Below are 21579 nucleotides of genomic sequence, written 5' to 3'. Positions count from 1 at the left end.
CCACCATAACTAGCCATGGCTTATATCTATAGTTTAATGTGCCACCAGGTTGTCTATGATACACAATTATTATATTTTGAATCAGAGATGCAGATGAGATACAAATCCACCTCTGTTGGAAAGTTGCATTCCAGCAGCAGTCAGAAATGCACTTGTGATGTTTGAACACACCCTGCTGCCAACACAGGGATGGGGATGTCAGGAGACCCTCAGCAAAGGCACATCAATGTATTATAATGTTGGCATTCTGAAACTGGACTAGTGGTCCGATTAGAAGACCCCCCTTCCAGAAACTGAATTCCCTGCATAATATTAATAATGTTAAAAATCTGAGGCTGTCACACCCTTGCAGATCGCCTTCCGTCACTGGAATATGTGGGGAAAGGCCTACTTTTTAAGGGTAAACTAGGGAGAGTTGTAGTGTCATTTTACACTTGATGTACAGAACCGCCTGAAGCAGCAACTGGACAATTTAAGGAAAACAGAAAAAAAACTGCAGCTGCAAAACATTTGCAACTTAAATATTAAATGCGATCAATGGGTGCCACCCGACCAGGCATTTTTCTTAAGAGTCCTACCCAAGAAAATGTGCTATGCACACAAACAAGGTATTTCTGATCAATAGCCAAATACATTCATAAGTCAACACAAAGAGCACGAAACATGACTGTGCAGGTGGGGAAAACGGGTGGCCATTTACTGTGTGGGTGGCACTGCATGCCTGGCTCTTACATTCAGGGAAGGTGCCAGCCCTGTACCACCCTGCAGGCGGGCATGTGGGCATTCTGCAGTGCAGGTGATCACCCTAACAGGACATGCTTTGTTTCAGGGTGCAACACCCAAACACTAACTAGGCAAAGGTCACCTATGACACAACAGAGCAGAATGCTACGGCTCCAATGCCGGTAGAGCTTGTGCGGTAGGGGAGCGGCAAACTCAGATGGTAGAGTCCATGTCTCCTAGACCAGTACCAAGTGTGTACACATGTTTAATGTATTTGTACCGCGCACCGTCACCAACGGAATTGGTCCCCAGGCGGATCTGTGAACGATAAAGGTGGGATGGGTTAGTGAGGTGAAGAAGGGATTAGGATAGTGAGAGGAGTGGTGTTCGGTTGGCAGCTTCAACTCAGTATACACCGGGTGCTGAGCTTTGGTGCGGGTATCGGATCGGAGTCAGTCCGCGTGTGCTGTTGTTCCGGCTTATGTATTGTTGCAGTGTTGTGAAGTGTGTGCTGCTTGTTGTGCGTGCAGCTTGTTGTGCGAGAGATGGTTGTGTGAATTTTGAGTGAGATAAGTATCCAGAGTTTGAGCTTATATTGGTTAGGGGGTTACCTGGCCTTTAGCATGCTAACATTCACAGTTCTGTCTGAGCGTGGCACTTGTTGGCCCTCACATTCCCATCTGGACGCGGCACAGGCCAATGCTCAGGACTCCATCCAGGTGCGGCCACGCCAACCTTCACACCTCTATCCAGATGCGGCGCAGGCCAGTGTCTAGAGACCCGTCCAGGTGTGGGCATGCTAACATTTACAACTCCCTCCGAGCGCCACGCATGCTGGTGTTCCCAGCTCTAGGTGTGGCACATGTTAGCATTCACGTTTTTCTAGGCGCGGGCATGTTATCCTTCAATCGATCCTATCCAGATGTGACGCAGGCCAACGTCTATCTAGATGCGTCTGCCGGTCTGGATATGTTCGTCCGGTACGTACGAGTGGGAGAGTCACTTGGGGCTTTCGTCTGGGTCTAGGTATGTGTTGAGTCTCTGCAGCCTTCCTTTGTGGCCATTTTCCATGATGTTTTATGCTCTGTCGAATGGTTGGTTCTTTGGTTTGCGCGTTTGTCCAATTTGAGAGTGGTCGAAGTTGGAGTTATTTTCGTCATTGTTTTAATGTCTGGGCATTCTAGTGCGTCTCCGTTGTGGTTACGCTTTGAAGAGCCATGATTTGGAGGAGTTTCCTGAATGCTAGGTGGTTTGTTGTATTCTGTATATTCTTAGGTAGGTCATTCCAGGTTTTGGGTGCCTGGTGAGAGAAAGACGATCCTCCAAGTTTTTTTCTGTTGTAGGGTTTTGGTTCCAGGGGTATGTCAGTGCTTGATCTTAGTGTTCTTGTTGGTTGGTGTAGGCGTAGTTTGTCGCTTAGGAATTCTGCACCTTGTTTGTGTATTGCTCTGTGCGTGATGCACATGGCCTTGAATTTTATTTGTTGTTTCAGTGGTAGCCAGTGTAGTATTTTTAGCGCAGGTGTGATGTGTTCTCTTCTGGGTAGCTTGAGGAGGAGTCTGGATGCTGCATTTTGTATGCGTTCCAGTTTTTTTTAGAAGTCGTTCGGGCATGCCCAGGTATAGGCTATTGGCATAGTCTACTCTGGACATGATCAGAGCGATGATGGTAAGTGTTTTGTTGGCGAACGACAGAAACGGTAGGATCCTTTTTGCTGCTCGCAGGAGGAAGTAACATTTCTTGATTACTGAGTTTACTTGTGGCTCCAGAGTGAGGTTGTTATCCATGAGGACCCCTAGGTTTTTTACAGTTGATGATGGTTCTGGTGTGGTGCCGAGCTCTCTTGGCCAGGGGTTGTAGTTGATATCTCCTCCCTTTTTTGAAACCATCATTATCTCCGTTTTGCCCGGGTTAATTTTGAGATGGTTGAGGTTCATCCAGCACATCACACCCTGTTCCAAAGGCTGGACCGGGTGGGTGGGGGGCTAACGACCCAACAGCTGAGGGCACCAGGCCCTTATGCCCCAGTCCAGCCCTTGGATCGGGGGGGTTAAAGCCATTAACACCCGTCGCAAATGCTGGGACGGGCCAATTAAAACTATTTTCCTGCTGTGAATGGGACGCCTTGCGGTGTTTCGATTGCAGAAGGAAAATTCTATTCCAAGATGGGCACCGTGGAAAGGGAAGATGGAGTCTCTCTTCCCTTTCCATGGTAGCCTCTGGGAGCCAAGAGGAAGGAGCGGTTGCGGAATGAGCTAAGTGGGGCTCAGGGGTGGGGGGGGGGGGGGCAAATGGTAAAAAAGAAGAAAAAAAAGAAAATTGTTTCAGCCCATGGTTCTAGCCACTCGATTGCCCAACATGGGAATTGCTATTTCCCAAATATTTGCCAGAAAGCCTGCTCAGGGGATTTGCCAGAAAGCCTGCTCAGGGGATTTGCCAGAAAGCCTGCCCAGGGGATTTGGGAAGATGTACCCTTTGATAGTGGGCAGGCACCGGGTCTACAAACGGTTACGATTGCCTAGTTGAAGATGTTGGAGTCTCGCTCCACTCAACCACGAACACCAACTCTGTTGCCCTCCATTGGCACAATTGTCGCTGAAGTCCCCGCGCCAGGTGGAGAAGTGCAGTTGGAGCAGATAAGCTATGTGGGCTGAGAAGGCCAGCTTCTTTCTACAACCTAGGTCTGCTTGGGTGATCCATGCCCTGCCAACATCTGCCAGGGGATGGGGCACTGGCCTAGAAGCGTGAAGTGCCCCGTCCACGGTGGTCACTGGAAGCACCAAAGATCGGACTGTAGTGTGGAGGCACTTGAGCCTGCACAGGTCAATGGAGGCACCAAAGACCCAACTCGCGCCCTGTCGGCACAGGTCAACGGAGGCACCAAAGACCCAACTCGCGCCCTGTCGGCACAGGTCAACGGAGGCACCAAAGACCCAACTCGCGCCCTGTCGGCATAGGTCAACGGAGGCACCAAAGACCCAACTCGGGCCCTGTCGGCACAGGTCAACGGAGGCACCAAAGACCCAACTCGGGCCCTGTCGGCACAGGTCAACGGAGGCACCAAAGACCCAACTCGGGCCCTGTAGGCACAGTTCAACAGAGGAACCAAAGACCCAACAGGCACCCTGTCGGTACAGGTCAACAGAGGCACCAAAGACCCAACTCGGGCCCTGTCGGCACAGGTCAATGGAGGCACCAAAGACCCAACTCAGGCCCTGTCGGCACAGGTCAACAGAGGAACCAAAGACCCAACAGGCACCCTGTCGGTACAGGTCAACAGAGGCACCAAAGACCCAACTCGGGCCCTGTCGGCACAGGTCAACAGAGGCACCAAAGACCCAACTCGGGCCCTGTCGGCACAGGTCAACAGAGGCACCAAAGACCCAACTCGGGCCCTGTCGGCACAGGTCAACAGAGGCACCAAAGACCCAACTCGCGCCCTGTCGGTACAGGTCAACAGAGGCACCAAAGACCCAACTCGGGCCCTGTTGGCACAGGTCAACGGAGGCACCAAAGACCCAACTCGGGCCCTGTCGGCACAGGTCAACAGAGGCACCAAAGACCCAACTCGGGCCCTGTCGGCACAGGTCAATGAAGGCACCAAAGACCCAGCTCAAGGCTCTAAGTGTTAAATGTGTCCTTACTGATAACCCATCGCCCCCATATCTCACATTATTCCGGGGTTAGACTTCGCCTTTTCAGCTCGAGCAATGAATACACCGAGGAGCACGCGGACCTCCCTTGGAATGTGGAGGACTCATTGGGGCCGCTCAGCTACAGCCATTAAATGTCTCGCTGCTTTCTCAGAACTGTTTCTTATAAGTGAAGTACAAGCCCCAAATCGATGAGCAGGGCACTGAACGCCTCCCTGTGAAATCCAGTCCCTACTAGATGAGCAGGGGGCAGCCGGGAGTTCTAGGGAGCGCCATGGCCCTGGCCAATGAGGAAGCAGCAAGGAAGTGTGGAAAGACACCCACGCCGTACCATGCCGTACCCAGCAGGACATGTCACGCAAAAAAGGTGCAATTTGGGGCCAGAGGTGGGGGAGCCAGAGCCAAATGCCTGGCTCTGGCTCGGCTCTGCTGCTCTGGCTCGGCTTTGTGAAAGAAGAGCCGAGCCGAGCATCAAGTGGTCCTCTGCATCATCAAGTGACAAATAACAGAACTGCCTGATGTCATTTACTTGCACGGAGGACTTTCTTTATCAGAATCGGATGTTGGTGGAAGAGTAAAGATGCAGCGGCGACATGCATGTGTGCGCGGAAACCTGCAACCACAAAACCTGGCCTCCACACTTGACCAGTCTATGCCATCCTGGGCAAATGACTCTCCCCAACCGCTCCGATGCCCCGTGGCTGCACCTCTGGGGTCAGGTAGAAGGGACCTTGTTAAATGTGCACTAGACACAAAAGCTGCACAGGTGCAGTGCGTCAAACCACAGTACTGGCTTCAAAGAGATATGCATGCAGTGCATCAAACCATAGTACTGGCTCCAAAGAGAAACACATGCAGTGCGTCAAACTCCAGTACTGGCTCCAAACAGAAACACACGCAGTGCATCACATTACAGTACTGGTTCCAAAGAGAAACACATGCAGTGCGTCAAACCACAGTACTGGCTCCAAAGAGAAACACATGCAGTGCGTCAAACTACAGTACTGGCTCCAAACAGAAACAAACTACAGTACTGGCTCCAAAGAGAAACACATGCAGTGCATCACATTACAGTACTGGTTCCAAAGAGAAACACATGCAGTGCGTCAAACCACAGTACTGGCCCCAAAGAGAAACACATGCAGTGCGTCAAACCACAGTACTGGTTCCAAAGAGAAACACATGCAGTGCGTCAAACCATAGTACTGGCTCCAAAGAGAAACAAACTCCATTACTGTCTCCAAAGAGGAACACACGCAGTGCGTCAAACCATAGTACTGGCTCCAAAGAGAAACACATGCAGTCCGTCAAACCACAGTACTGGCTCCAAAGAGAAACACATGCAGTGCGTCAAACCACAGTACTGGCTCCAAAGAGAAACACATGCAGTGCATCAAACCATAGTACTGGCTCCAAAGAGAAACACATGCAGTGCGTCAAACTCCAGTACTGGCGGGTCTTTGCTCTGGGACAAACTTCTCCTGTTCTTTCTTTCAAGGACTGCTGGCTAAGGGGCCCTGTGAGAGGACAGGATTCTCTGTGGGCTCCTGCAGATTCTGTAATAATCCGAAAAAAAGACAGTGCAAAGTACCGTTGTGTGTCCTGGCACCAGAGGAAGCTGCGTGTGAAGCCTTGGAGAAGGCGGAGGTGTAGTGTGCGGCTGACCCGGGAAGCGAGAGAGGAACGGTGCCCAAAAGAGGGTCGCGATACGAGGGTGACCGAATAAAGGAAGGTGGCCACCGGCAGACAGTGGAAAGATAAATGGGCCCGCTGCGGGCACCAGAGAAGCGGGGGGCCACCCAGGTCAATGAGGCGCCGTCTTGGAAGTTATTGGACCCCTTGCAGCACAAGAAATGCGGGCGGTGCACCGTGCAGGCACGATGTGCAGTGCACTAAATGTGTACCGAGTATAAAAGAGTCAGAGAGGCTAGAGAGAGGAAGCTATGCCAGCGTGGGCGAGGGACGGAAGCCGCGGGTCACATTGTAGCCCCCTCCAACGCCCCTGCCACCCTGTGTGCCTGTGAATGCCCCCTTTCTGCCCCCGTGTGCCTGTGAATGCCTCCTCTCCCCCCACCACTGTGTGCCTGTGAATGCCCCCTCTCACCCCCGACCCCCGTGTGCCTGTGTATGCCCCCTCTCACCCCCCGCCCATCGTGTGCCTGTGAATGCCCTCTCTCACCCCCCACCCATTGTGTGCCTGTGAATGCCCCCTCTCACCCCCCCGCCCATCGTGTGCCTGTGAATGCCCCCTCTCACCCCCCCTGTGCCTGTGAATGCCCCCTCACCTCTCTCTCATTCTTAGCACGTACTCTTATCATGGTCCCTCAACCCTGATAATAGCTCGTCTGCCCCCCCCCCTGTTTTTTCCTTTGTTTTCTCCTCCCTCCCCCTCTCCAGCACTACCTTGGTTCAGTCACTGACCCTTAAGATAGTCATTGTTTTGTTACCTCTCCCTTCCCTCTCTCCCACCATCCCCGCCCCCCCCTCCTCTTATCACTCTTGCACTGCAACAATTGTCGTCAGGCATAGTAATGCGACTGCTAGTTTTGTCTCCTTTTTTCCTTCCGCGCCTCTCCCTTATTTGTTTCATGCACTTGTACTATCTGCTATCATATGATCGTTTTTTTTCACATTCTGTTTTGTTTCAAGGACCTGTAAGAATGTAACTGGTTTTCTCCCTTGTTCCCCTCCCTCCTTGAAGCGCTTTGAAACACATTGTGTATAGGCGCTATACAAATAAACAATCATTCATTCATTGAGAAACAAACTTCCGTACTGGCTCCAAAGAGAAACACGTGCAGTGCGTCAAACTACAGTACTGGCTCCAAAGAGAAACACGCAGTGCGTCAAACTACAGTACTGGCTCCAAATACATGCAGTGCGTCACACTACAGTACTGGCTCCAAAGACAACCTAGAGTACTGGCCCCAAATACATGCAGTGCGTCACACTACAGTACTGGCTCCAAAGACAACCTAGAGTACTGGCCCCAAATACATGCAGTGCGTCACACTACAGTACTGGATCCAAAGAGAACCTACAGTACTGGCCCCAAATACATGCAGTGCGTCACACTACAGTACTGGCTCCAAAGAGAAACTACAGCACTGGCTCCCAATACATGCAGTGCGTCACACTACAGTACTGGCTCCAAAGAGAATACAACTATTGATCATTTATGATGTGTGCCCCCCAGGCTGAAGAATTTCCCCAAGTTACTAATTTCTCTGTCACTAAGAGCAGTGAAAGAGACAAGAGACTACATGGTTTGGTGTGTAAAATGGTTTACCTGGGGAAGTTTCCTTTACAGCATAAAGAGCCTCCGCTCTTCCCCAAACCCAGGCTACAGGAAGTGGCCATTGGGGTCTCCACATACTGCCCAGTTTGTAAATGAGGTGGTGGGAGGTGACCCTGGCCTTGTTCAGGGCGACACAAGGCTTCCCATCTGCCACACTGCCCTGAGGTGTTTGGACTCCACCCCTCACCATCCAGGACATGCGTGTGCTGCCGGTTGCCTCCACTTCTGCCTGCCGAAAGACTGATTTCTCCCCTATGGTTTAAGCCCACTAGAAGCTGTGCAAAATGACCAACTGCAAGCCTGTGGGAAATAAGGTCTGCAAGTATGAAAAAAGAAAAATACCTCCCGCAGACTTGCGTCAAACGTTTAATGCTCACATGGAACTGGCTGCCCCGTCTGATGACACGTGTTTCGGCTGGTTAGCCTTTCTCAAATCAGGGAAAATTGTCATTCCTCAATGATTAGTTGCAATCTGGACTTCACAAGCTCATGTCATGGGTCCAATCCCCGTGCGACTTTATTAGCCACAACAATGCTGCGCTGCTCTGCAACGCAGCATTGTTCTGGCTAATACGTCGCACGGGGATTGAACCCATGACATGAGCTTGTGAACCAGTTGCATGTGACCACAAGCTACCTTGATTTCTTTGGTGCAAAGTCTCTGGGAGTTTTTTTCTCTTTTCACTTTTGTGCACTGTGGGTGGTTCATGCCTTTCCCCACACCCACTCCGGGGAGACGCGGCAACAGCGCTTAAACCTATTGACAACAATTATTACTAAGAGCATAGAAATACTAGTCAAACATTTGAGTGGCCAGCAGAAGACCAGTCTTGAGGGGAAGCAGTTTCAATTCATAAGGTCGACAAGTAGCGGACCTTTTCATGCGGTTTTGTTGTAAGTCTTGAAAGTACAATTGCAAAACAAAGGGAATCGGTTAGACTGACATAGCTTTTGTTTTCTGGTACGTGTAGAGTTAAATTAAGCATTGTAAAAATACAGCTATATTCCGTTTTTTTCTGGAACATAAGGTTTTATGTATTTGTCAAGTTGGTTCATATTGTGATTTGTGTACTTTAAAGTCATCTTCATGAAACAGAGCATTCTTTTTTCCCTTTAAACTCTATATTAACACACACATATATCAACATGAAATTAGATAATATGTCCTGAAGTGTCCAAACTGCAGACAATGATCAAATCCCATTTTACAGAATGTATGTGATCTTGGACAAATTGTTGTATTTCACTGTGCTCAACTTCCAATTTTGATGCCCGGTAAAGGTTTTGTGTTAGGGGGCAAGAAGGAAGGACATAAGTTATGTGTTTGCGTTGTGGGGTCAGAGAGGAGGATGACTGGTATTGGGCTTTTGTTGTTGAGACTGAGGAGGCAGGGTGACAGGCATGGGTTTTGTGTTTGAGTGTGTAGAGGTAGATGGCAAGATAGGCATCTTTAACTGGCTCAGCTTGCACTGGGCTCTTAAGCCAAGCAAGACCCCATGGCTCTGCTCTACCCATGAACTCTTTGGCTCCCACCTCTACTTGGGACCCAAAAAGCTGCACGTTTTTCAGTTAAATTGAAGTATGCTCATACCATGGCAGCTCTACCTGTAACTAACAGTGGATGCAGAAAACTGGCGCCAAAGTAACTGACCCCGTTGTAACTTCACCCATTCTCAGTATGGAGTCAGTGCGCATCCAGCATTGAGCAAAGACCCTTGTGGGGTGGTAAGGAAAGGTCCCAGTGATTACGAGGGGTTCATGTTGCACACACCATATTGCTAGCTGGGGGTGGCGGCGAGCTGGGCGCCATGTTGCAATTCCATAGGTATCAAAGTGTAGTTAATTATGAATGAGATACGTTACTTCCTGTTGGTTTAGAAATTGATACATATTAGCTTGCATGCACGCACAAAGACAAAATGTCAAACCCACCAAATAGAAAAAGCATACATGCACAATAATACAAATATATGGGGAATTCATGAATGAATCAGAAACACGGTAGCCGAGGACTGATTGGCAAAGTGAACATTCAAACTGGTTCTGTGAGGTTTTAGGAGACAAGTGAATAAGAAATGTAACCGCTGTGGTCAGCAAAGCTGTAGAAATATAGCCCTGAGGTTTTATGGTCTGATAAGTCTTGTAGATAGTAGACGTGATCTCTTCATGCCTGAGAGTGTGGCAGAAGGAGTTTCATCATGTATGTTGGTCAGTAGTAAAGCACGGGGTAGGCCAGTGACTAAGGCTGTTCAGGAGTTTCAATTGTGCAATGAAGTGGGAGTTTTGTCCATTGGAAATGTTCAATGGAACAGTGACCTGCGGAATGAGATAGCGTCACTAACTCAAAGAGAAATCCTTCACCCAGCCTTCCTCATATCGCAGGGAATATTCATGCGAGCCATGTGCAAATCATGAGTTAGGGTTTGAACGGCTTAGGCCAGTTATTGCTAGTAATAAATGTTTCAATACCAATGTTTAACCATGTGCTGAAGTCATGACCTACTATGGACGAATCCTAAGAACATGTGTGTTATGAATGTGATCTCAAGAGGACTATTACTGGCCAATGAAAACATTAGAATTGGTAAAAGATGGGATTTCATGTAAGAGAGTTTTGTTCAATCATGTTTTGGGGGTGGATTGCAATAAAATATTTGGGAGTGTTTTAACTGTTGCAAAAATGTGTAAAAGATGTGAACTTGTGTGTTTTGCTGAGACTTTGGTTCATTTGGTCCTGTACCACCATTGAACTGCTCCCAAGAGAATTGTACAATAAACTTGCTTTAAGTACAACCGTACACTCACTAAAATGGTGGGCATGTTTGAGTTAAGGTGAAGGTCCAGCCACACAACCTTAATGGCGCCTTAACCGTGCGGTCCATTTACTTTCATATATATAAACTCCTGCAGGCCATGGACACTTCGCCCCTTAGGCATCTTGTAAGAAATATAAACGTGATACACGTGGGAATAAAGGAAGGCCCAGGAGGCCTCTGCTACGGAGCCCCACCACCATCCCCCACTGTGTTAGACTAAACCCATGTGCTGCTAGCATACATGCCTGCCCACTCCATGACCCACATCATGTGTCAGGGTGTGGGTCTCCTTAGGACCCCTATATGGTAAAGCTGGTTTCATCAACCACTGTTCGAGATCTATGTTAAGGAATCCATAACTCAGGTCCACGCCTACTCTCGGCACATCGCTTGCTGGATCTCAAGAACCCAACCCAGCCCAGCCAAGACACGGGAGAGAGGAGCCACTGGAATTGTCCTCTATGCTGGAATTCAATGCTGTGGTGGAATCGGTTCTTAATGGGGACCTGGGTAGATGACCCCTCCTCCCCCCATACCCCGTAGAGGGGAATGGTTACACACGTCAAGTGCATTAGAAATCAGCTAGTAGTTTCTCCAGGAGCCCTTCATCAGGGGGCCCTCAGCGTCTGCCTCCTCCTGAAGGGGACCTGTTTCCAGTCTCTGGCCCCTCTACCGAGCCCCGGGTCTCTCGGGAAGAAATGACTGCCTTGCGAGAGTACAAGAATGAGGAGTGGGCCAATCTCCTGCTCAGTCCCACACCAGTCCCAGGACACCAGGGGTCCCAATCTGAGGAGTGGGCCAGTCTCCTGCTCAGTCCCACACCAGTCCCAGGACACCAGGGGTCCCAATCTGAGGAGTGGGCCAGTCTCCTGCTCAGTCCCACACCAGTCCCTGGCCACCAGGGGCCCCAATCTGAGGAGTGGGCCAGTCTCCTGCTCAGTCCCACACCAGTCCCAGGACACCAGGGGTCCCAATCTGAGGAGTGGGCCAATCTCCTGCTCAGTCCCACACCAGTCCCAAGCCACCAGGGGCCCCAATCAAGGGTGAACACGCAGAGCCAGACGGGGGCTCCTCCTTCGCCTCTTGGGGGCGTGTGAGCTACAAAAGATGCACCTGGGGCACCAAAGAGACCAATGGAAACACTAGGGAACCCCCCCATCCCTCCCCCGTAAGGCAAGACACAGCGCATGCAGAGGAAGACAAGGAGGCCTTCAGGGTCTGAAGATGGGGGAGGCAGGGGGGAGACGGGCGATGACCTCAGCAGCGCATGTTCCAGTGACGAGGTCTGTAAAAGGGCGTGTTCTGGCGGCTTGGCAGCATCAGGACAGGCTTCCAGGCACTTAACAGTGAGTCTGGAGCTGGTGATTCTCCATGGAGTGAGTTAATGTTAAAGGACATTTGTACCGCGCACTATCACCACCGGGGTTGTCCCTTGGCGCTCTGGCGGCTCTGAAAGAGGAGGGGGAGGTTGAGTTAGTGGGAGGAAGCAGGAAAAGTGTAAGAGAGCAGTGATGTGCTGTTGGCGGCCTCAGCCCGGTGGGCCCGTTGGCTGGGCCTGGCGCGTTTGCGGCCGGTAGTCGTTGTGTACTGTTGTGCAAGGCTATGTGTGTTTTTATTTTGTTGTTGCAATGTAGTGAAGTTTGTGCGACTTGTTATGCTGTAGGTTTTGGTTGTGTTTGGTTTGGAGTTTGAGGGGTGTATGCAGAAAGGGAAATTGTTAGTAGGGTTGGTTAGTTTGCGTCTCTATGCTGAATTCAGGCGCTCGGCTTGCATAGTCTCCCCTGTTGCGGCTCTGTTCTGATCTTGGTCCGACTGGTATACATTTACTCCTCTGGCCCCCACCTCTAACATGCTCTCTCATAGCTCCCCTTAACCTCCATTCATACTCCTGTGGCCAGTGCACCTGCCAATGACAACCTCTCAGGAAGTGGGGTGATTGCCAATATCTTGATAATTCCACACCAATGTGGTACCTGGCGGTACTTAGATTGAGGGGCGGGCGGGTTAGTTGACTCAGTCTCTGTGCGTACCCCTGTGTTCCTGTCTATCCAGTGTCACCCGTCCAGCTGCCGGGGGCTTTACTCTCCCCGGTCAGGGATATCTGTGTCTTTTCGGTTTAGCTATCCTTTTTTCCAGTTTCGGTTTCCAGGTGGAGTGAGTGTCAAAACCGTCAGCTCACAACGATCCTGTGATGCAGTGCCACCCTGCAGCGAAGATCAGATGAACAGGCGGGCAACTCGCGGTGGGCACTGCCTGGTATCCCTCCCTCACACTGACCTACCCAAGCAGGGGGCAGGCAGACTATTCACAGCTGGAAGCCCTCGGAGTGGCCTTGCCAGTGTGAGGGACTGGCAGAGTCTGCGCAGCCCAGGAGCCCTCAGACACCCCGGACTTCCCAAGGTGGGCACGAGAGGAGTCTTCAAAGCCTGGGAGCCCTCAAACACCCTGGCCTAACCAAGGTGGGCACAAGGAGTCTTCAAAGCCTGGGAGCCCTCACTTTGTTCAGCGTGGGCACACACGCCCCTCGCCCACAGAAGTACAGGCTGGACTTTGCTCGAACTCCTGGAGGGAGAAGGCCCAGCCCTGCACCGCTGAAGGCGGTACATCTCAACAGCGCCAGCCCCACATCCTGCAAGTCGGCACTCACGCTGCCCTACCCACGGTGGGCACAAGTAGAGTCTGGAAGCACAGCGCCCCCATTCCAGTAAAAGCGGTGAGCCGGGGGGGGGGGGGGGGGTCTCGAACCAGCGCAGGAGGGCAGAGTCCAGTGGGAATGAGTCCCAGCCGGGCACTTGCTGTGGTTCTCTCCTGGTGGCAAGTGGGAGCCCTGCCTCCAGGTGTATCCAGGGAGCTGCCCCTGCAGGACAGGGCCGACACGTGTGCAGAAGGGAACTCAGCTCTGCCCAGGGCTTGGAGTCAGGCTGAACCCCCAACTCCCAGGCAGACCCCCCCCCCAAATCACTGGCCGGTCACGTCACCACATACCCTGCCTCCTCCGCCTGGACGGCTTCCAGAGAGAGAGAGGGAGAGAGTACCTCAATTTTGTTGGCTTTAAGGTGTGGTCCGAGTACTCGTGTGTGTGCCCTGCAGCCGGGAGTAGGAACGTGTGTGGCCCCCTCTGCAGCTTCTAGGTGTGGTTATGTGGAGTTGTACTAATTGCGAGGAGAAGACCGAAGGGGGGGTTGGGGGGGGAAGAGAAGAGATGCTGCTATTCACCGATATAATACTCCCCGTCCCCGCCCCCACAAACACCGGATGTCTCGCTTTCCATAGCAACGTGGGCCGGGGTCTTAGTGAAAGTCACCCTGCAGCGCTTCTGCTGAACCCTTTGGGCTTCAAGCCGCAAAAATCAGGAACCAGGAAGTTGAATGCGTCAAAGGCGATGTGTGAGGGTAAAGGAGCACTCCCAGTCATGGAACTCATGATTCAACAAATGAAGTGTCCTCACCACGAACCCTCTCCCCAGCCTCACTCCCCACCCACATTCCAACACCCCTCCCCCAAACATAGTCAGATGGGAACTTTAAAAATGCACCCTCTTCGCTGTGCACCGTTTACACCTTCATCTGTATAAAGAGAAAGGGGGGGGGGGCAGGGGACCCCTCCAATATTCTTACCCAACTTCCCACTGACATCCTTTACTCCCAACAAGGACCCAGTGATCACCACCCCCCCGAGCTACTGCCAACAAGAAACAACCCAAATCCAACGGCCCCCAACAAAACACCATTGGAACTCGCAGGGTCCCGATGTTGGATGTGCCCCCGCCCCCTTCCCAGCGTTTGCCAAACGCGTCATACATTGCGATGCACCCGCCCCCGCCTTCGCACAAGAGCACGGCCCCGACACCACACTGTCCCCAATGAGAAGCATAACCGGAGAAGGGGCGTCTGAGCGCTTAGAAGCCGCGAAGCGTGTTTGGGCGCTATAACGCTGCCAGATAGTCAGTGGACTGAATCGGGGGTGCCCGACTGTCTCGGGGTTTAATCTTTTGTCCTGGGGTGTAGGCATCAGCCCCTCCCTCCCGGAAGAATCCCCGAGCACGCTGTTGGGGGGCAAAGTTATGGGTTGGGGAGTCACTCACCGGTGCGGTGCTTGTCCGGGAGTCACTCTCTCTCTCTCTCTGTCTCTCCGGCCGGTCCTGCCCCGGCACTGCCGCCTGCAGAAGTTTCTGTGCCCCGTGGGCAGGGCCGCACTTCCTTCCCTTCCTCCTCCCACTGCCCGGGCCCGCCCCCCCCCCTCAACCCCAGGAGGCAGCAGCAGCTCCTGCCCAAACATGGACAGGCCCAGCCGAGGGCTGGAGCACGGGGGAGGGAGGGGGGCCGGGGAAGAGTGCATACCACGGAGAGGGGCAAATACAGGGGAGCGAAGGTGCACAGCAGAGGAGGAGGAGGTGAGGGCAAGCACACGTGAGAGAAGGTGCACAGCACAGGAGGAGCATGAGGCAAACAAGAGAAAAGGTGCACAGCAGAGGAGGGAAATGAGGGCAAACACAAGGGAGAGAAGATGCACAAACGAGGAGGAGAGGGAAGCAAACACAAGAGAAAGGGCGCACAGCAGTGGAGGATAGTGAGGGAAAGCAGAAGGGAGAGACAGAGCACAACAGAGGATTAGAATGACAGCAAACAAAAAATAAAGACGGTGCACAGCAGAGGAGGAGAGTGAGGGACAGGGCAAACACAATGAGAAGGTGCGCAACCGAGGAGGAGAGGGAAGCAAACACAAGAGAAAAGGTGCACAGCAGAGGAGGAGAATGAGGGCAAGCAGAAGGCAGAGAAGGTGCACAGCTGAAGATTAGAATAAGGGCAACCAAAAGGGAGGGACAGTGCACAGCAGAGGAGGAGAATGAAGGCAAGCACAAGGAAGAGGAAATGCGCAGCAGAGGAGGAGAGAGAGAAATACAATAGAAAAGGTGCACAGCAGAGGAGGAGAATGAGGGCAAGCACAAGGGAGATAAAGTGCACAGAAGAGGAGGGGCGAGAGAAACACAGGAGAAAAGTTGCAGAGGAGGAGAATAAGGGCAAGCACACGGGAGAGAAAGTGCACAGCAGAGCAGGAGAGAGAGAAACACAATAGAAAAGGTGCACAGCAGAGGAGGAGAATGAGGGAAAGCACAAGGGACTGAAAGTGCACAGCAGAGGAGGAGAGTGAGGCAAACACACGAAAAAAGGTGAACAGCCGAGGAGGGAATGAGGGCAAACATAAGGGAGAGAAGGTGCACAGCAGAGGAGCAGAGTGATGGACAAGGCAAACGCAATGAGAAGGTGCATAACCGAGGAGGAGAAGGAAGCAAACACAAGAGAAAAGGTACACAGCAGAGGAGAAGAATGAGGGCAAGCAGAAGGGAGAGACGGTGCACAACAGAGGATTAGAATGAGGGCAAACAAAAGGGATAGACGGTGCACAGCAGAGGAGGAGAATGAGGGACAAGGCAAACACAATGAGAAGGTGCACAACCAAGGAGGAGAGGGAAGCAAACACAAGAGAAAAGGTGCACAGCAAAGGAGGGGAATGAGGACAAGCAGAAGGCAGAAAAGGTGCACAGCAGAAGACTAGAATGGGGGCAAACAAAAGGGAGAGACGGTGCACAGCAGAGGAGGAGAATGAGCGATAAGGCAAACACAATGAGAATGTGCACAACTGAGGAGGAGAGGGAGGCAAACACAAGAGAAAAGGTGCACAGCAGAGGAGGAGGCTGAGGGCAAACAAAAGGGAGCGAAGGTGCACAGCAGAGGAGGAGAGTGAGCGACAAGGCAAACACAATGGGAAAGTGCACAACCGAGGAGGAGAGGGAAGCAATGTTAAGCAGAAACCTGTGCAGTTCCCTCTGGGACCACTGCAAAAGATTTAGGACTACAGGTGTTTGGCAGTAAACCCACTTGGTAGCAGTCTGTACCACACAGATTCACTTGGTAGCTGTGGCTGAGCAGTCAGACTTCCCTCAAGAAGAGTTAAGCAGTATGTGGAGTATACAATATAGGGCAACTCTTCACAGTAAGACAAGCAAACACGCAACGAGACTCAGTGTAAAGATATTAAGGCATTTATTTATAACGGAACATCTATGAAAAACACTAAAGCAAATCACGGCAAACAACTTCAATCACAGTTACTATAAGTATATATCAATCCCCTAACAATATTTCGACAAGTCTAGGTTCACCGGCACCACTTATTTGCAGACAGAGGTGAATGCTTTAACCTAGATGGCACTCTAGTATTCGTTAGGACGGGAGAGAAAAAGGCAGGGTATGAAACCAACTCAGTACCAACACTTTTACGAAGCAAATGTAAGGCAAGCAAGGCAGGGTCTACTGTAAATCACAAAGTTCAGAGGCCAGGCCCACTCGGAGAGAGGAAATGCACTTCAAGTCTTTGTAGCAAAATGTCACAGAAAGGTTGGACCAGTTTTAGAACAAAAAGTTAAGAAGGTCTGGAGGCGACCCAATGGAAAGGTAAGGATTTAAGACACCTCACGCTAACCGTCACAAGGGAAGCCAGGCGGACACGGTACCTTGTAAGTGAAGAGACAGCTCCGGCGGGGGCAGTTGTTCCTGGTGGTGGATACAAGTCGGGGCTTTGCCAAGAGATGAGATGATCTCGTCGTCGAAGGAAAGTTGAAGATCGTTGCACCACCAGGGAAGAGACCAGCCGCGGAGTGCTCCGTCACAAGGCACCACCTTTTGGTCGCGGTATGGGCTAGTGGCTATCCGGTTGCCGGGGTGCTCAGCACGGGCAATTCGACCACTACACCCTGGAAGCGAAGAAAAAGCAAAGGGACTGGTTGTTCCCACCAGTCAGTGGGAGAAAACTCTCCAACCGGGAGATCTCCTCTGTCGTTGGGAAGTGGTGAGTCGGTTCAGCAGGGCTCCACCGGAGGTGTCGTTGTTGCAGGTCGGCTCAGCTTTACCCTCGTCGGATTCTTAGGTCCTGTGGCGACTTCTGAAGATCCAGTCCCAAAAGCCCTGCTTTTATGCAGCAAGCCCCCATTCATTCAGCCTAGCTGTCAATCAAAACACGCTAAGTGGTGAGCAGGGTGGCTCACCACTTGGGCCAATCACACCAGAGTGCGACTTGAGTTGGCAAGGAAACTCAGTCCAGGGTGCCTAAACCCCCTCCCATACCCCCTGTGGTACCCAGACAGAATGGCACCACTCTGGAGGGCTTCTGTGTAGAAGTCCGCCAAAAGTGGAACAAAGGGCTCAACCTTTGGTTCGGAGTTACAGAGGTGAACACAGACGCCATTTTAAAAACCGAGTTCTGGCAGAAAGTACCGACCGGTAGTTTTATTTAAGACAAATAAACCGGCGGTATGTTAGAGACTAACGGGAAAAAGTATTAGCCTCCAACAATGGGAAGAATCCCATAGAGTTATATTCGGGGTCGAATATAACAAGTAGTTTCCACTGCCACCAGCCAAAACTCGACGAGGGGGGACAGGACAGTGCCCCCTCGAATAAAAGACCCAGGGGTAATCGAATTGCCCCGACCAGTACGTCCACAATATGATGGTTTGTACTGGTTTCTGTTCATAATTTGGGACTAGTAAAGCCAATGGTGACTTTACATGCCCTGGGAGACAGTAGTCAGTCCCAGGGTATGGAGTCTATGGTGGGGTGTCACTATGACACCCCTGTGTTACTGCACAGAGGGTGCCATGTAACACACATAGTAAAAACACATGAGACCCTATGGAGTAAAGGACCCCATAGCCCATAAAACACATTAACAGTCAAAGAAATACCATAGGTCATGTCCAAGAGTAGGAGAAAAGAGTCTCACTCTTGGCAGGATGGAAAAAACAAACTCCAGAAATCCAGCAAAGCTGCTGGGGGACTCACTAGGTTAGGAAATTCAGCCTAAACAGAGAATTCTCCCTAACAAGCAAACACAAGAGAAAATGTGAACAGCAGAGGGGCAGGGAAAACACAATGAGAAGGTGAACAACCAAGAAGGATAGTGAGGCAAACACAAGAGAGAGAAGGTGCACAGCAGAGGAGCAGAGTGAGGCAAACACAAGAGAGAGAGAAGATGCAGAGCAAAGGAGGAGAGTAGGGGAAACACAATGGAGAGAAGGTGCACAGGAGAGGAGAAGAGTGAGGAAGAAGGTGCAGAGCAGAGGAGTGTTAAGGATTTCGATCAGGCGACACACACCTTGGTCTCAGCCTAGGATGTAGCGCTCAATTGATATCCCTTTCTCTTTATTGTATGTGAATTCAAGTTGAGATGGTACACAACTTGCATCACACCCCCTTTTTCAAATACCCTGGGTCACAGTGGACCATGAACCAGGCCAATTGGTGAAAATACAATATTTATTTATTTTTAAAATTCAAAAGAAATCATAAATGTTTAATATGGGGCAGCAATCACCAATGGGGTGATATTTACAATGCAAATGGAAGCAATGCACGTGTTTAACCTTCTCCTAGAACATATACAAACACACTGAATAGGAGCACTTTTTGGATGAGGATAGATAGCACCCAAGTTAAGGTTTCCCCCTTCAATGTTCCCTCAAACCACAAATAATCGAATTCTGAGTGGATAGAAAGAAGCAGCAGGTCAAGAGACAGAAGACAGAATACAAATCTGACCTTCCCTCACAGAATAAGAGTCAACAACTTTAAACCCTTAGCAAAGGCCTAACATAACACTCAGAAATGGTAAATTAATGATTCATATGCGGTTAAAGTAAATATGATTTCTCCCGGAGGCAACAATGCATAAACACTTAACAATCACAATGCAATGGATCAAGAAGGAGCATTCAATTCGAAAATGAGTGGATAGTTAACACAGCTGCAGCCAAATTACACGTTGGAAAATTTGCAATTTGCCCAATTCCCGTTTAAAATGTCAAAAACTGTTTCTTTGATAAACGGTTGAAATACTTTTTGGTTTTTGGGCTGGGAAATAGATATATATCACAGGGACAATATAGAAGTGAAAATAGGTCTTAGCTGGTGAATTGAGAGAGATTTGGAAGGTAGAGTGAGGTTCGTTTTTAGGAAAGTAGAGCAGTTAAAAGTGAGAAAATCGGTTTTGAAAGAAAGGAAAATGTTACTTACACTAAATTATCTAGGCTATATTGTTGAAGAGGAACACAGTAAGCTCCAAGGTTGATTCACAAGGTCAACCTTGCCACCTCCGTGCTCAACCCCAACAATAACAAATATGGAAATTAGTTTGATTACTCCCAATAGAACTAAGGGCTTATAATTTACACCAGAAAGAATTGAAAAGAGATGGCGCTAGCACCTAAACAATAGGGACAGGATACAAGAGTAATTCTAACAGTTTCGACAAGTTACCAGGGTATAAATATGACTACTCAGAAAATGGGATAAGGACAAAGGCAAGACTAGATAGGTTATGTGTTTCTATGGGGTGGGGATGATACTCACAGTTCACTTTTTGGTTTTGGGATTTTTGGACAGTCAACGGGGTCTGGTCATCACACGGCTGCACGCCTGGCCAAATTCAGCTGGGCAAGGTCTGGTCACCAGGTAGCGAACAGCTGGGAAATTCAGGTCACTGGATGGCACAGGTACTGCTGGATGCAGTTAGTGGGCAAGCAGTTGGTGGGCAGCAAGCCGGTCTGATTTCAGGATGCAAAAGGTACCACAGCTCTTCCCCCTTTTTTTTTTTTGAACTTTGTTTTATTAGCATTTTCATAATATAACAAACGGGCATGAAACATTTACAGCAGAAAATATATACTTATGGCAGGCCCAATAACCCCCCCACCCCTTCCCCCCGCGGACCCACCCCCCCAAACAAACGTAGTCCCATTTACGCCTACTTCTTTTAAGGAGACGCGTAGAAAGCTCAATGTATCCGGAGCTTGAGAAAGAGCCTGAGCGTTGACTGCATGTGTGGCTGTATAACGTCCGCCGTCCCCCGGGGCGTAGGCGCCCATTCCTTCCATGTCACCACCGTGTGGATCAGTGAACGTCCCATCCCCAGGTCTGCTGTACCCCGTACCAGTTTGCTTGGAATGTGCCCAGATCATTGTTCATCATTGCCGTGAGTTTATCCATCAGGAACATGTTCTTAACCTTTTTTAGCCAGTCCTCCTTTGAGGGGGTCTCCGGGCTCTTCCATTTCTGGGCCAGGGCCACCCTCCTCGCCCTCAGCATTGTTTCCCACATTCTTGGGTATCTGGCTATGTCCGCGTCCTCAGGGGGGAGGCCCAATAGCATTGTTAGAGGGTTTAGGGGGAGTAGTTCCTCCGAAACTTCAGCGATCCAACCTCTAACCTCCACCCAATACGCCTGTGCTTTCGGGCAGTGCCACCACATGTGCCCTCTCGTACCGACCTGGTCGCAACCCCTCGGGCATGCGGGGGACACTCCTGTAAACTTCTTCGACAACTTCGCGGGATCTCTATGCCACCCCTGAAGGATCTTGAGGTTGTGTTCCATGTCAGCTGTAAATAGGTTCCCATGGAAGGCTATTTTAAATATCCTTGCCCAGGCGTCTTCAGATATCTCCTCCCCCGCCAAGTCATTCCAAAAAGTACGGAATCTCCTCCTTTCCCCCAGGTTAACAGTGTTCAGTATTCTATACATCCCTGATACCGCCCCCTTCCTGGTGGTCGCTGTGTCCAGTAATTTCTCAAAGGGAGTCAGCTGTCTTTTCAAATTCTGGCCCCAGGATTGGTCGCATAGGATTCCCTTCAAGCGGAGATATTCAAATATGGTGAGGGAACCCTGCCCCAGGGCCTCTCTCAAATCCTCATAAGGCAGAAACTCTCCTTCCCTGAACATTTGCCCCGCCCACTCCAACCCCGAGTAGGACCAGGACTGTCTGTTGCGGAACCCCCTGCTTCCCAGTTTGAGGGGGTGACCCCAGAGCGAGGACATCGGTGACGGCCATGACGTTAAGTGAGCCGTCTGGGGGCTTTCCTTCCAGATCGCCCAGAGGACTCCCAAAGTTGGGTGAGATTTAAGTCTATTCGGGATGAATTTGCTTGGGGACCAAAGGAGGTCCCGAACCTTAAGCGGGTGAGCATCCATGTCCTCCAAGTACGACCAATATGTGCCCATCCCCACTTTCATGTGTTCCAGAAGTACGCGTAGCTGGG

General features: G+C 50.6%; 1 protein-coding gene across 1 annotated transcript in view; it reads right to left on the bottom strand.

The window, feature by feature from the left end:
- ZYX (zyxin) overlaps window positions 1-14724 on the bottom strand; it is a 129352-nt gene extending 114628 nt beyond the window's left edge. The window contains exon 1 of the mRNA XM_069650311.1: window positions 14575-14724. The gene's annotated coding sequence lies outside the window, so the exon portion shown is untranslated. The remainder of the gene's footprint in view (window positions 1-14574) is intronic.
- Between the last annotated feature and the right edge of the window lie 6855 nt (window positions 14725-21579).

The sequence above is a fragment of the Ambystoma mexicanum genome, chromosome 3p (genome assembly GCF_040938575.1).
Source record: "Ambystoma mexicanum isolate Mex_15411 chromosome 3p, UKY_AmexF1_1, whole genome shotgun sequence".
NCBI classification, from domain to species: Eukaryota; Metazoa; Chordata; class Amphibia; order Caudata; family Ambystomatidae; genus Ambystoma; species Ambystoma mexicanum.
Note: the sequence above shows the minus strand (reverse complement) of the source record. Positions and strands in the feature narration are given on the sequence as shown.